At 38.6% G+C, this 14,975-nt stretch overlaps 1 protein-coding gene across 1 annotated transcript in view; it reads left to right on the top strand.

Annotated features, from left to right (window-relative positions):
* Positions 1 to 14,975, top strand: part of TOP6BL (TOP6B like initiator of meiotic double strand breaks) — a 97,552-nt gene that overhangs the window by 36,747 nt on the left and 45,830 nt on the right. The window lies entirely within an intron of this gene.

Raw genomic sequence — 14,975 nt, 5'->3', positions numbered from 1 at the left:
TACTAACCCTTTATTGGATATGACATTTGCAAATATCTTCTCTCATTCAGTAGTAGTCTTTTAGTTTTGTTGATTGTCTCCTTTGCTGTGCAGAAGCTTTTTATTTTGATGTAGTCCCAATAATTTATTTTTGCTTTTGCTTCCTTTGCCTCAGGAGACATATCTAGAAAAATGTTGCTATGGGTGATGTCAGAGAAATTACTGCATGTGCTCTCTTCTAGGATTTTTATGGTTTCAGGTCTCACATTTAGGTCTTTAATTCATTTTGGGTCTATTTTTATGTATGGAGAAAGTGATCCAGTTTCATTTTTTCACATGTAGTTGTTCAGTTTTCCTAACACCATTTGTTGAAGAGACTGTCTTTTTCCTATTGCTTTTTTTTTGCTTTCTTTGTTGAAGATTAATTGACCCCATATAATCATGGGTTTATTTCTTTTTAAATAGAGGTTTAATTTTTTAAATTTTTTATTTTTGAGAGAGAGAGTGTGTGTGTGCATGAGTGTGGGAGGGGCAGAGAGCAAGGGAGACACAGAATCTGAAGCAGACTCCAGGGTCTGAGCTGTCAGCACAGAGCCTGATGTGGGGTTTGAACTCATGGACCATGAGATCATGACCTGAGCCAAAGTCAGACGCTTAAATGACTAAGCCACCCAAGTGCCTCAATCATGGGTTTATTTCTGGGTTCTCTATTCTGTTCTGTTGATCTGTGTGTCTGTTTTTGTGCCAGTACCATACTGTTTTGATTACTGCAGCTTTGTAATATAACTTGAAGTGTGGGATTGTGACACCTCACCTCCAATTTTGTTTTTCTTTGTTAAGATTGCTTTGGCTATTCAGGGTCTTTTGTGGTTCCATACAAATTTTAGGATTATTTGTTCTAGTTCTGTGAAGAATGCCTATGGTACTTTGATAGGGATTGCATTAAATCTGTAGATTGCTTTTTGTACTATAGACATTTTAACAATGTTCTCTCAGTCCATGAGCATGGATATCTTTCCACTTGTTTGTGTCATCTTCAGTTTCTTTCATCAGTGTTTTATTGTTTTAAGAGTACAAGTATTTAATCTCCTTGGTTAAGTTTATTCTTATGTGTTTTATTATTTTCAGTGTAATTGTAAATGGGACTATTTTCTTAATTTCTCCTTCTGCTACTTCATTATTAGTGTATAGAAATACAAAGGATTTTTGTATATTGTTTTGTATCTTGTGACCTTACTGAATAGATGTATCAGTTCTAGTAATGTTTTGGTGAAGTCTTTACTATAAAATAAAACATCATGGTGGCATCCATCCTCTTCTGTGTTTCTTGGTATGGACCTGCTTGGGTTGATTTTGTTGGGGGCTCTCTGTGCCTTGGATTTCTGTTTCCTTCCTCATATTCAGGAAGTTTTCAGCTATAATTTCTTCAAATAAATGTTCTGCCACCTTTTTTCTCCTCCTCCTAGGACCCCTGTAATGTGAATGTTATTATACTTGACAGTATTTCTGAGTTCCCTGAAGCCTATTTTCATTTTTTATTATTTCTTTTCTCTCTTTTGTTCATCTTGATTGCTTTCTATTACTCTTCTCCAGGTCACTTATCCATTCTTCTGCTTCCTCTGGTCTGTTAATTATTCCCTCTGATGTATTTTTAGTTTTAATTATTGAGTTCTTTACCTCTGGTTGGTTCTTTTTTCGTTTTGTCTATCTCTTTTTTAAAAAATTTTTTTTAACGTTTATTTATTTTTGAGACAGAGACAGAGCATGAACGGGGGAGGGGCAGAGAGAGAGGGAGACACGGAATCGGAAGCAGGTTCCAGGCTCTGAGCCATCAGCCCAGAGCCCGATGCGGGGCTCGAACTCACAGACCACAAGATCGACCTGAGCTGAAGTCGGATGCTTAACGGACCGAGCTACCCAGGCGCCCCTATGTTGTCTATCTCTTTGTTGAGAGTCTCACTGAAGTTCTCTGTTTTTTCCACCAAGTCCAGTGAGTATCTTTATGACCATTACTTTAAATTCTCTATCAGGCATATTACTTACCTCCATTTTGTTTAGCTCTTTTGCTGTGATGTTTTCCTGTTCTTTAATTTGGGACATATTCTTATGTCTTCTCATTTTGTCTTACTCCTTGTGTCTGTTTCTATGTGTTAGGAAAGTCAGCTATATCTCCTGCTCTTGAAATTAGTGGCCTTATGAAGAAGAGGTCCTGTAGTGGCCTGTAGTGCAATGTCCTCTGTTCACCAGAACCTGGGGTGTCTCCTGTATGTTGCATGTGCCCTGCTTTTGTGGCCAAGCTGCATTTGCCTTCAGTCCAATCTTCTGCAATGGCTCTCTTTGTTGTGGGCAGATTTTGGTCCCTGTGTTGTTAGTGGGCCATGGTGGAGCCACACTGGGTTTGAATTGAGTCAGACCAGGGTTTTACCAAAGCAGTGGTAGCACCAAACTGTAGGGCACTTTCCCTGTGTTGTCCTCTGAGAAGCTTTCATTGGTGGGTAGGGCCTGCAGTCAGACCCGATGTCTCCCCCAACCCACTGCTAGGGCCACAGTCAGACTGGTGTGTGTGGTTATCTTCCCCTCGCTTCGGGGCAGGAGTCACTTTGGAGTTGTGCTGGCCCCTGTGAGGGCTGCTTGCACACTGCCAGGCTTGTGGCACCGCTCTGGATGGGTTCCTGCCAAGGATTGTTGGAGGGGGTGTGTCTACAGGAGAATGCAGGGGCAGGGCCCACAGTGCTAGCAAGTTCTGCCAGTCTGCTGCAGGAGTGGGCTTGCACCCACTGGGGAAAACTCCTGCCCAGGCTAGGATGGAGGGGGGTGCTTCCTGCTGAAGGAAAACCCTAAGGACGGAGCACACTGTTAACAAGCTAGGTGGAGAGTGTTTGCTCTGCACTAGTTCTTACAGGAGTCTCTATATCTAGGGTGAGGTATAGGGGAGGGAAATGGTGCCTGCCAGCTCTTTTATTCTTGGAGAAGGCTCCCTCTCTTCATACCTCTCCCCAGGTATTTTTCAAGCTGCTGCTTCCATGCTGTATCTCAGCAGGGCTATTTGTTGTGCTGTCTCTTTAAGGATGGGGACTCAGTTTCGTATCCCTTCCAGCTCTCCCAGAGCCCAGCTGCTGATTTTTAAAGTGCCAGGTGTCAAGCCCCACTGATTGTAATAACTTGTGAAGTTAGGCCCTTCTAGTTTTCAAACCCGAATGTTATGGGATTTGTCTTGTCAGTTTGGGTCCTCTGTGACTGGGGTGCCTGATGTGGGGTCTGCTCCTCTCCTCTCTCCATGCCCTGGTGTTCCTCCCTCCTGTGGACAGCGCTGTGGGTCATTTTGTCTCCTTACTGTGTTTCTGCACTTCCTGCCCTCTTCTATGTGGCCTTTTGTCTACATTTATCTGTCTGTGCCGCTAGTGTTCAGGTCATTTTCTGAGTTATTTACACTGAGGTGGGTGTTATCTAGGTGTATCTGTGGGACAAGGTAAGCCTAGGCTCCTCCTACTCTGCCCTCTCCCCCAGAAGTCTCCAAAGGTTATTAATTTTTAATTAATTATTTTTCTTTTCTTTAATTAATTAATTTTTTTTTTCTTGAGAGAGAATGTGCCTGTGCATGAGTGCAAGAGGGGCAGGGAAAAACAGGGAAAATATTATATGGAAATGGAAAGGATCTAGGATAATTAAAAGAATCTTTAAAAAGAAGAACATTACTGGAGGACTTAACTTACCCAACAGAATATTTTCTAGAAAGCTACAATAGTTAAGACAGTATTGAATTTGGCATAAAGACAGAAAAATGGGGGAAAAATCGAGTCCAGAAATAGGCCCATACTTATATGGCTACTTGATTTTTTTTATAAAAGCATCAAAATAATCCAACAAGGAACATTTTTTAAATTGAGGTATAATTGATATATTAGTTTCAGGTATATAACATAATGATGTGACATTTGCATACATTGTGAAATGATCGTTGCAATAAGTCTAATATCCATCACCATACATAGATACAATTTTTTTTTCTTATGGTAACTTGTAAGATCTCTTTTTTTGGCAACTTTAAATGTGTAATACAATATTAGTAACTATAGTCACCATGGTGAACTTTACATTCCCTTGACTTACTTTATAACTGGAAGTTTATACCTTTTGACCCCTTTACCTCCTCCACCCCCACTACCAGGAGCCACCAATATGTTCTCTGTATCTATAAGCTCATTTTTTCTTTTAGATTCTACGTATAAGTGAGATCAAATGGTATTTGTCCTTTTCTGATTTACTTCACTTAGCATAATGCCTTCAAGGTTCATCTGTGTTGTCACTAAGGGCAAGATTTCATTTTTCTTTTTTTTTTTTAATAATTTTTGTAATGTTTACTTACTTATTTTGAGAGACAGCGTGAGAGAGCAGGGGAGGGGCGAGAGAGAGGATGAGAGAGAATGCCAAGCAGGCTCTGCATTGTTAGTGCAGAGCCCCCTGCTGGGCTTGATCTCATGAACCGTGAGATCATGATCTGAGAGGAAATCAAGAGTCAGATGCTTAACCTACTGAGTCACCTTGGTGCCCAAGATTTCGTTTTTCTAAAGGCTGAATAATATTCCATTGTATATATATATACATGCCACATTTCCTTAAAAAAAAATTTTTTTTTTGAGAAAGTGAGCATGAACAGGAGAGGGGCAGAGGGAGAGAGAGGGAGAGAATCTTAAGCACGCTACCACCCAGTGCGGAGCCTGTGGCAGGGCTCAGTCTTACCACCATAAGATCCTGACCTGAGCCAAAATCAAGAGTTGGGTGCTTAACTGACTGAGCCACCCAGGGGCCCCAACATTTTCTTTATCCATTGATTCATTAGTGGAAACAGGTTGTTTCCATGTCTTGGCCATTGTAAATAATGTTGCAGTGAACATGGGGGTACATATGTCTTTTCAAGTTAGTGTTTTTGTTGTCTTTAGATGTATACCAAGAAGTGGAGTTGCTGGGTCATATGGTAGTTACAGTGTTAATTTTCTGAGGGGCCTCCATACTGTTTTTTCATAGTGGTTTCATAGTAAGGTTACATCCTTCCCAACAGTGCACAAGGTTCATTTTTCTCCACATCCTCACCAACACTTTATTATTTCTTATCTTTTTGCTATTGGTTTGTATGAGTTCTTTATATATTACAGATATGAACTCCTTTTATCATATACATGAATTGCAAATTTTTCTCACATTTATTAGTAAGTTGCCTTTTCATTTTGTTGATGGTTTCCTTAGCTCTGCAGAAGCTTTTTAGCTTGATGTAGTCTCATTTGTTTATTTTTCTTTTTGTTGCCTTTGTTTTTGGTGTCAAATCCAAAAATTAATCACCAAGACCAATGTCAAGGAGCTTCCTGTCTGTTTTCTTCTAGGAGTTTTGTGATTTCAGGTCTTACATTCATGGTCTTTAATCCTTTTTTTTTTTTTTTTAAGTTTATTTTGAGAAAGACAGCACAAGTGGGAGAGGGGCAGAGAGAGAGGGAGACAGAGAATCCCAAGAAGGTTCCACGCTGTCAGTGCAGAGCCCGATGTGGGGCTCAAACTCATGAAACCGTGAGATTGTGACCTGAGCCAAAACCAAGAGTCAGACTGAGCCACCCAGGGGCCCCTGGTCTTTAATCCATTTTGAGTTAATTTTTGTGTATGGTGTAAGATAGCGGTCCAGTTTCATTCTTTTGCAGAATATTTATATTTTTAATTTGCAAATAATTTTAGACTTACAGAAGAGTTGCAAAAACAGCACAAAGAATTCTTGTACATCTTTCATCCAGTTTTCCCTGTAATATATATTTTTAATGTTTATTTATTTTTGACAAAGCGAGAGAGAGAGAGCATGAGCGGCGGAGGGGCAGAGAGAGAGGGAGACACAGAATCTGAAGCAGGCTTGAGGCTCAGGGCTGTCAGCACAGGGCCTGACGTGGGGCTCAAACTCACAGACTGTGAGATCATGACCTGAGCTGAAGTCAGACGCTCAACCAACTGAGCCACCCAGGCGTCCCTATGATTGATATTTTAAACCCCTTATAGTACAATCATCAAAACTAACAAATTAACACTAGTAAAACAGTATTAACTAAACTATAGACTTCATTGAGATTTTACCAACTTTTCTACTAATGTCCTTTTTTGGTTCCTGGATCCATTACAGGACCTCACTTTGCATTTAGTTGTTAGGTCTTATTAATCTCTTTCAATCTGTGACAGTTTCTCCAACTTCCTTTTTCTTTTATGACCTTGACACTTTTGAAAAGTACTTGTCAGGTCTTTTGTAGAATGTCCTTCAATTTGAACTTGTGTGATGTTTTCTTGTATTAGATTGAGGTTATGCATTGTTGGGAAGAATACCAAACAGGTGATGTGCCCATTTCAGTGTGCGTTATGAGGGAATTGATGATGTTGATGTCTCTTTAGTGGCAATATTAACCTTGATCATTTGGTTAAGGTGTTATCTGTCAGATTTTTCTAAGTAGAGTTACTTTGTGTAATTTTTAAATATTTGGGGGAAATACTGTGAGAATTTGCAAATACACTGTTTTTCCTTAAATGTTCATCTACTAACTTAATATTCATTGGTAGATCTGGCCTGTAGCAATTATTACTGTAGTATTACTGTGATATCATATGTCCTCATTTCTTCTACATTTATTTATTGGAATTTATCTATAATGAAGTGTTGTCCCTTCTAAATCTTTTATTTATTAATCCAGTTATTTAATCAGGATGAACTTTTGGTTATTTATTTTACTTGGGGGGTTATAGTTCAGTACTATTTTTTGCACAATTTTGAGTATTTTCAGATGTTATAATTCCTGCCTTACAATGTTATTTTTTCTTTAAACTGTTAGTTGTATGTTAAGAAAAATATGAGAAGAAAAAATGCTTTTTGTATTTACTCATTTACTTCTGGTGCTCTTCATTTCTTCCTGTGTATCTGGGTTTTCATCTTCAGTCTAAAGAATATCCTTTAGCATTTCTTGTAGTACAGGTCTTCTGCCAATGAATTACTCAATCTTCTGTTTACCAAAAAATGCCTTTGTCTTACCCTCATTTTAAAATAAATATATTTCAGTGGACTTGAAATTCTAGCTTGATAGTGCTTTGAAGTGAAGTTATTCCATTGTCTTCTGGCCTCTATTGTTTCTCAGAAGAAGTCAGCTGTAATTTATATTATAGGTCTTCTGTAGGTAGTATGTGCTTTTTCCCCCAGCTTGTTTCAAGATTTTCTATCTTCTTTATTAAAAAGATAACTTTGACCATTATGTACTTAGGTATTATATTCTTTGCACTTATCTTGCTTGGGGTTTGCTGAGCTTTTCACATCTTAATATTTTTCATCAAATTAAAAAACATTACTTTTCATATTTTCATATTTTTTCTCCTGTCCATTTAATATTTTTCCTGTCCATTCCACTTTCTTTTCCTTCTGGAACTCCCATTATACATATTTGTGACTGGTTGATATTGTTCTATAGGTCTCTAAGATTCTGTTCATTTTTCTTCAATCTCTTTACTGTCCAGATTGGACATGGAGATATATATATATATATATATATATATATATATATATATATATATAATTTTTTATTTTTAGAGAGTGTGAGTGGGGCAGGGAGGGGCAGAGGGAGAGAGACAGAGAATCTTAAGCAGGCTCCACACTCAGCATGGAGCCAATGTGAGGTTCAGTGCCATGACCCTGGGATCATGGCTGAGCCGAAATCAAGAGTTGGATGCTCAACTGACTGAGCCATCCAGGCGCCCCAGACTGGATCATTTTTGTTCTTTGTCTTCAATAATTTCACTGACTCTTCTATCATATCTAATGTATTAAACTTGTCCAGCAAATTCATTTCAGTCAATGAACTTTTCAGTTATAGAATTTCCATTTGATTTTTTTTTTTACAGTGTACCTTTCTCTGCTGATATTTCATATCATTTGACACATTTAAGCCACCTTTGTCTTTGAACATATAATAAATAGTATGTACCTGGGGCACCTGGGTGGCTCAGCCGGTTAAGCATCCAACTTTGGCTCAGGTCATGATCTCGTGGTTCGTGAGTTTGAGCCCTGCATCGCGCTCTGTGCTGAAAGCTCAGAGCCTGGAGCCTGCTTTGGAGTGTGTGTCTCCCTTTCTCTCTCTGCCCCTCCTCTGCTCACACTCTGTCTCTCTCTCAAAAATGAATAAGCTTAAAAAAATTTTTTTTAAATAAATAATATGTGTCTGAAAGTCTTTCCTAAATATAACATCTATGACAGGCTTGGGCTTTTTTATTGCTTTTTTTTCCTTGTGAGTTACATTTTTTTTTCTTTGCGTATCTAGTAAATCCTTATTTTATATTGGATAGTGTGTTCCTATTTTATATTCTGTTTTAACTCTGAAGAGTGTTGATTTTTGTTCTAGCAGGCTAATCTAACCTAGTGTTGGCTTGTTTTTATCCCTTTTATAGGGTTCATATGTAGAAACTCAAGTCATTTTCCAAACTCCTTTAACTTGATACCACTCAATCTCCAAACTATCTCCTCTGTGGATCTTGTTGAGTCTTGGTTTTAGGCATTTTCTTAGGTTAGGTCAAGAATGAATTTTCATCTAGAAAGTGGGTTATTATTGTTGTTGTCTGTTGTCTATTCCCCCCCCCCCCTTTTTTTTTTTTTTTTTTTTTTTTTTTTTTTTGCTAAGAAAGCCTTACCTTTTTGGTGTCTTAGCTGGACACCATCAATTTTATCAAGGTCTCTCCATTCTGGTTGGGTCTGAAGCCCAACATTTTCCAGCACTGCTTGACCACTTGTGTCTTGTTTCATTCTCAACTCCATTGCAGCTGCTGTCTGGGAAATTTAATATAGTCTCACCTGTGCATGCATAGCCCAGCTTTTGACCAAGGACTCATGGGAAGCTCCCACACAGACTTTCAGTACTCACTTCTGCATAGCTCCCTCCCCTCCTGTGCCCTGCCTTGCAGATTCTAGGTACTTTTGCAACTCTGAACTGTTCTGTACCTTCTCAGCATATTGGGTCCACTATACTCTGCTTGGGCTCCAGGTCCCTGCTCAATGGACAGGAAAATTTCCCCAGGCAGACATCCAGGCCAGTCATAGGGTTTACCTCAGGAGTTTGCCTTCTCTCAAGGATCACAGTCTTGTGCTATTTGTTGTCCAGTGCCTGAAAAACAATTGACTCATATGTTTTACCTAGTTTTATAGTAGTTTTTGGTGTGAGGGCTGATTTATTAGTACCTGTTATTTCATCATTGCTGGAAGAAGTCCCAGTATATGGTTTTGATGTATGTTCACATTGCCACATGACTGAAATTTTGCTACTTTAACAGTTGAAGAGCTATATGAAGAGATAGCTTGATATTGTTGATGATAAAATTCTTTCTTCCTTATCTCCACACTATCTCAGCAAAAAGGTGCAAATTTAAACTCATTTTTAAATGGTTATGCTGACTTGGTTTATTTAGTTCTTTCATCAAGTGAATGTGGAATGTAAACATTTAAAGTTTTTCATTCTAGGGGCGCCTGGGTTGCTCAGTTGGTTAAGCATTAGACTTCGGCTCAGGTCCTGGTCTCATGGTTCATGGGTTTGAGACCCACATCAGGCTCTGTGCTGACAGTTCAGATCCTGGAGCCTGCTTCAGATTCTGTGTTTCCCTCTCTCTCTGCCTCTCCCCCACTGGCACTCTGACTCACTCTCTCAAAAATAAAAACATAGGGGCGCCTGGGTGGCGCAGTCGGTTAAGCGTCCGACTTCAGCCAGGTCACGATCTCGCGGTCCGTGAGTTCGAGCCCCGCATCAGGCTCTGGGCTGATGGCTCAGAGCCTGGAGCCTGTTTCCGATTCTGTGTCTCCCTCTCTCTCTGCTCCTCCCCCATTCATGCTCTGTCTCTCTCTGTCCCAAAAATAAAATAAAAAGGTTGGAAAAAAAAAAAATTAAAAAAAAAAAAATAAATAAATAAAAACATAAATAAATAACAAATAAGTTAAAGTTTTTCATTTTTGTTTCTTAAAGTTTATTTTGAGAGAGAGACAGAGAGAGAGAGAGAGAGAGAAAGAAAATTAGTGGGGGAGGGGCAGAGAGAGAAGGGGACATAAGATCCGAAGTGGGCTCTGTGCTCACAGCAGAGAGCCTGATGTGGGGCTTGAACTCACAAACTGTGAGATCGTGACCCCTGAGCTGAAGGTGGGACACTTAACTGACTGAGCCATCCAAGCATCCCTAAAGTTTTTCATTCTTTAATGGTAGTTTGGTTCTCTTAAAAGTCCGGATTCCAAGTTAATTTTTTGTGATCTTTGATGATAGTACTTAATTATCTTCTGATATCTAATATTGCTGATGAGAAGTCTAACTCATGTTTCTTCAGGATAATTTCATTCTCTTTTGTAGTTTTTGGAGTTTTCTCTTTATCCTTGTTATTCTGGGTTTCACTTTGATATGTTCAGCTGTGTGGCTTTTTTTGTGCCTTTTTTTTTTTTTTTTTTTAAGAAATTTATCCTGCTTGGCATTTGGTAAATTTATTCAAACAGTACTTACATCTGTCTTTGTTTTATGATAATTCTCCATCATTATTTATTATGGATCTATTTTTTTATTTAAAAATTTTTTTAGTGGGGTGACTGGGTGGTTCAGTTGGTTAAGCACCCAGCTCTTGGTTTCAGCTCAGGTCATGATCTCACAGTTCATGAGATTGAGCCCCACGTCAGGCTCCATGCTGATGGTGTGGAGCCTGCTTGAGATTCTCTCTTTCCCTCTGTCTGTCCCTCCCCCACATGCGTGGACACTTTCTCTCTCAGAATAAATAAATAAACTTAAAAAAACCATTAAAAATTTGTTTAGTGTTTATGTCTTTTAAAAGTTTATCCTTAATGTCTTTATAGATTTGTCTATCTTGGAGATTTCATGTAAATGAAATAATACAATATGTAGTCTTTTGTGTCTGGTTTCTTTCACTAAGCCTAATGTTTAAAAAAATTGTTTTTATTTTAGAGAAAACGTGAGTGGGGAAGGGCAGAGGGAGACAGAGAATCTTAAGCAGGCTCTATGCTCAGCATGGAGCCTGATACGGGGCTTGATCTCATGACCCTGGGATCATGACCTGAGCTGAAATCAAGTCAGATGCTCAACCCACCAAGCCACCCGGGTGCCCTAGCATAATGTTTTCAAAATTCATCCATGTTGTGGGGCACCTGGGTGGCTCAGTTGGTTTAGCCTCTGACTTTGGTTCAGGTCATGATCTCGTGGTTTGTGAGTTTGGGCCCCACATAGGGCTCTGTACTATCAGCATGGAACCCACTTCAGATCCTCTGTCCCCCCCCCCTCTGTCCCTCCCTGGCTCTCATGCTCTCTTGCTCTCTCATTAATAAACATTAAAAATTTTAAAAAATTCATCCATATTGTAGTATGGACCAGTACTTCAGTTATTTTTATGGATGAACAATATTGCATGTTTTGTTAATCTGTTTATTATTGATGGACATTTGGGTTGTTTCCACTTTTGCCTACTAAGAATAATGCTGCTGTAAAAGATTCAGGTACTACCTTTTCTTTTAAATGTGCTCTTTTACAGTCGCTAATCTGCCTTCCCTAACATGTTCGTTTCAAACACTGTATCTTTAATTTCCAAGATTTCTAATAGAGTTTTCCCCTCTTTCTGTTTGATCTATGGCGATGTGTTCTTTTTTGAAATTTTTTTTTATTTGAGTATAGTTGACACATAGTACTACATAAGTTTCAGATATACAGCATAGTGATTCATCATCTCTACAGGTTGTGCTATGCTCAATACAAGTGTAGCTACCATCTGTCGTCATACACTATTATGACATCATTGACTATATTTCCTATGCTGTAGCTTTTATTCTCATGACCTGTTCATTCCATAACCACATGCCTATATCTGTTACTCCCAATCCCCCATTTTGCCCATCCCCCATTCCCCTCTCCTCTAGCAACCATAAGTTTGCTGTCTGTATTTATAGGTCTGATTCTGCTTTCTCTTTGTTTATTCATTTGTTTTTGTTTTCACTTATGAATGAATTCATAGGGTGATTTTTACGGCTGTGTAATACTCCATTGTATGTATGTGTGTATGTATATATCAATAGCTATCTATATATGATGTAGATGTATATATACTTATATATATATATATACATGTATACATATGTATATACACACACACGCGTGCATAGCACATCTTCATTCACTCATCTATCAATGGATATTTGGGTTGCTTCTATATCTTGACTATTGTAAATAATGCTGCAGTAAATATAGGGGTGCATATATCTTTTTGAATTAGTTTTCTCCTTTTCTTTATGTAAATACCCAGTAGTGGAATTATTGGATCATATGGTAGTTCTATTTTTAATTTTTTGAGGAACCTCCATACTGTCTTCCATAGTCACTATACCAATTTACTTTCCCACAAACAGTGCATGAGAGTTCCTTTTGGATCCACATTCCTACCAATACTTGTTATTTTTTGTGTTTTTCATTTTAGCAGTTCTGACAGGCACAAGATGATATCTCATTGTGGTTTTGATTTGCATTTCCCTGATGATGAGTGATGTTGAGCATCTTTTCATGCATCTGTTCGCCATCTGTATGTCGTCTTTGGAAAAATGTTCAGATCTTACCATTTTTAATTGGATTATTTGTTGGGGAGGTTGGTGTTGAGTTGTTCTTTATTTATTTTGGATATCAACCCCTTATATATATCATTTGTAAATATTTTCTTTCATTCAGTAGATTGCCTTCTTGTTTTGTTGATAGTCTTCTTTCCTTTCAGATTGTTTTTTAATTCTGTTTCCTCATGTATAAGTTTTATTAGTTGATATGTGTCATATTTTTCATGTTATTGGTCTTTGTTGGTTGGTAACTTTTAGATAAGAGCTAATTGTCCATCATCCATTTGTTTTGAACACATTCTGCATTGACAGGGTTCCAATAGGAAGCTCTCTGTTGCTGAGCCCTAATCTTGCAGGATATGTATCTTAGATTAAATTTTGCTTGTGTGGTAAGATACAAAGCTCTTGCATCTTAATAGACTACATAGTTCTGAGTCTTATCTCCACTTACATGACGTAGCTCTAAGGCTTGTGTCAGTGATCCTGCTACTAGCATCACTTGGCTTTAATCAACTCTCTGGTAGTTTGTGTTTTGGGTCCTTGTTTAGATCTCCTGTGTATGGCCTGTGTGGATCTTGCTCTTACATCTATGGCTATTGCCATATTAGCCCTATGTATTTTTCCCTAGTCCAGGCCCCAAAGATGGTGCACATCTTTGGTCCTCACCTACCATTGTGGATTTTCTTTTTTCCTTTCTGAAGATAAGGGGAATCTCTCTCTCCATTTCTGGTCTGTAAAGATTTGTCTCTTTTTCTCACCATGACTATGTATTTTCTAGACTATGTATTTATTAAGATTTAAAAATACTTGTTTTGGGGCACCAGACCAGCTCAGTCGGTTGAGTGTCTGACTTTGACTCAGGTCGTGCGCTCACAGTTTGTGGGTTCAAACCTGGGTCGGGCTCTGTGCTGACAGCTCAAAGCCTGGAGCCTGCTTAGGATTCTGTGTCTCCCTCTCTCTCCATGCCTCCCCCACTCGTTCTTGTTCTCTCTCCCTCTCTCTCTCTCTCTCAAAAATAAGTAAAAATTAAAAAAATTAAAATACTTGCTTTAATAGGTGATGGGTATTAAGGCAGGCACTTGTGATGAACACCAGTTGATGTATGACAGTGTTGAATCACTATATTGTTCACCTGAAACTAATATTACACTGTTACGTTAACTGGAATTTAAATAAAAACTTAAATTTTTTTTTTTATCATTTTATGTGTTTGAATGGGAAGGTGCAGTTTCTTTTTTTTTTTTTTTTTTTAACGTTTATTTATTTTTGAGACAGAGATAGAGCATGAACAGGGGAGGGTCAGAGAGAGAGAGAGGGAGACACAGAATCCGAAACAGGCTCCAGGCTCCGAGCTGTCAGCACAGAGCCCGACGCGGGGCTTGAACTCACGAACCGGGAGATCATGACCTGAGCCGAAGTCGGACGCTTAACCGACTGAGCCACCCAGGCACCCCGGGAAGGTGCAGTTTCAACATATGCTCAACTTATCTTGAAATAGAAGGCTTTGGGGTGCCTAAGTGGCTCAGGCGGTTAAGCATCCAACTCTTGATTTCAGCTCAGGTTACGAACTCACAGTTTGTGAGTTCGATGCCCATGTCCAGCTCTGCACTGACGGTGTGGAGCCTGCTTGGGATTCTCTGTCTCCCTCTCTCTCTGCCACTCTCCTGCATACACTCTCTCTTTCAAAGTAAATAAATAAACATTAAAAAAGAAATAAAAGTCTTTTATTTAGTTTTATTGTTCGGCCTTTCACATTTAACTCTAGTCAGTCCATCTGGGTGTGTGTGTGTGTGTGTGTGTGTGTGTGTGTGTGAAGTGAGGCAATTGAAACTGATTTTCCACAAATAACTACACATTTTCTTTTAAATTGTTAATTAGATTTCTGGAGAATTCAGTTATTGACAATACTTTTTCTTATGTGTCTACATGTTTTACCCATTCTGCACTGTATCAGTACTTCAAAGACAAGGTAGGATTCAGGAACAAATTTTCTCTTATTTCACAAAAGGTAATTTAATCACAGTAAAAAGGGGTCACTTTAGGTCAGAAAGTTGGTCAGTGGTAAAACTAAAGATTGATGCAAGGCATCTTGGTTCAATGCCAAGTTCACTAAACCTCAGTGTAGCACAACCTTGCTGCCATATTATCCCAAGCTTTACAATTGAATTATATTTGAAAAACAAATAATGGCAAGAAAAATACTACCCACTAAGATTGATAGCTAGTACTTGATCTTGGTAATGTCCGTACTTTCTGAGGTTACAGATTTATTAGATATGTAGTATGAGTGCTGTAGGAGAGAGTTGTGCTTTTATTTTAGGATGCATTTTATTATTGTTTTTAAAGTTGGGTTCTTGTATAATATCAA

The sequence above is a fragment of the Puma concolor genome, chromosome D1 (genome assembly GCF_028749965.1).
Source record: "Puma concolor isolate L17-30 chromosome D1, mPumCon1.1.hap2, whole genome shotgun sequence".
NCBI lineage: Eukaryota > Metazoa > Chordata > Mammalia > Carnivora > Felidae > Puma > Puma concolor.
The sequence above is the reverse complement of the archived record's forward strand: the minus strand, read 5'-3'. Positions and strand labels throughout refer to the sequence as shown.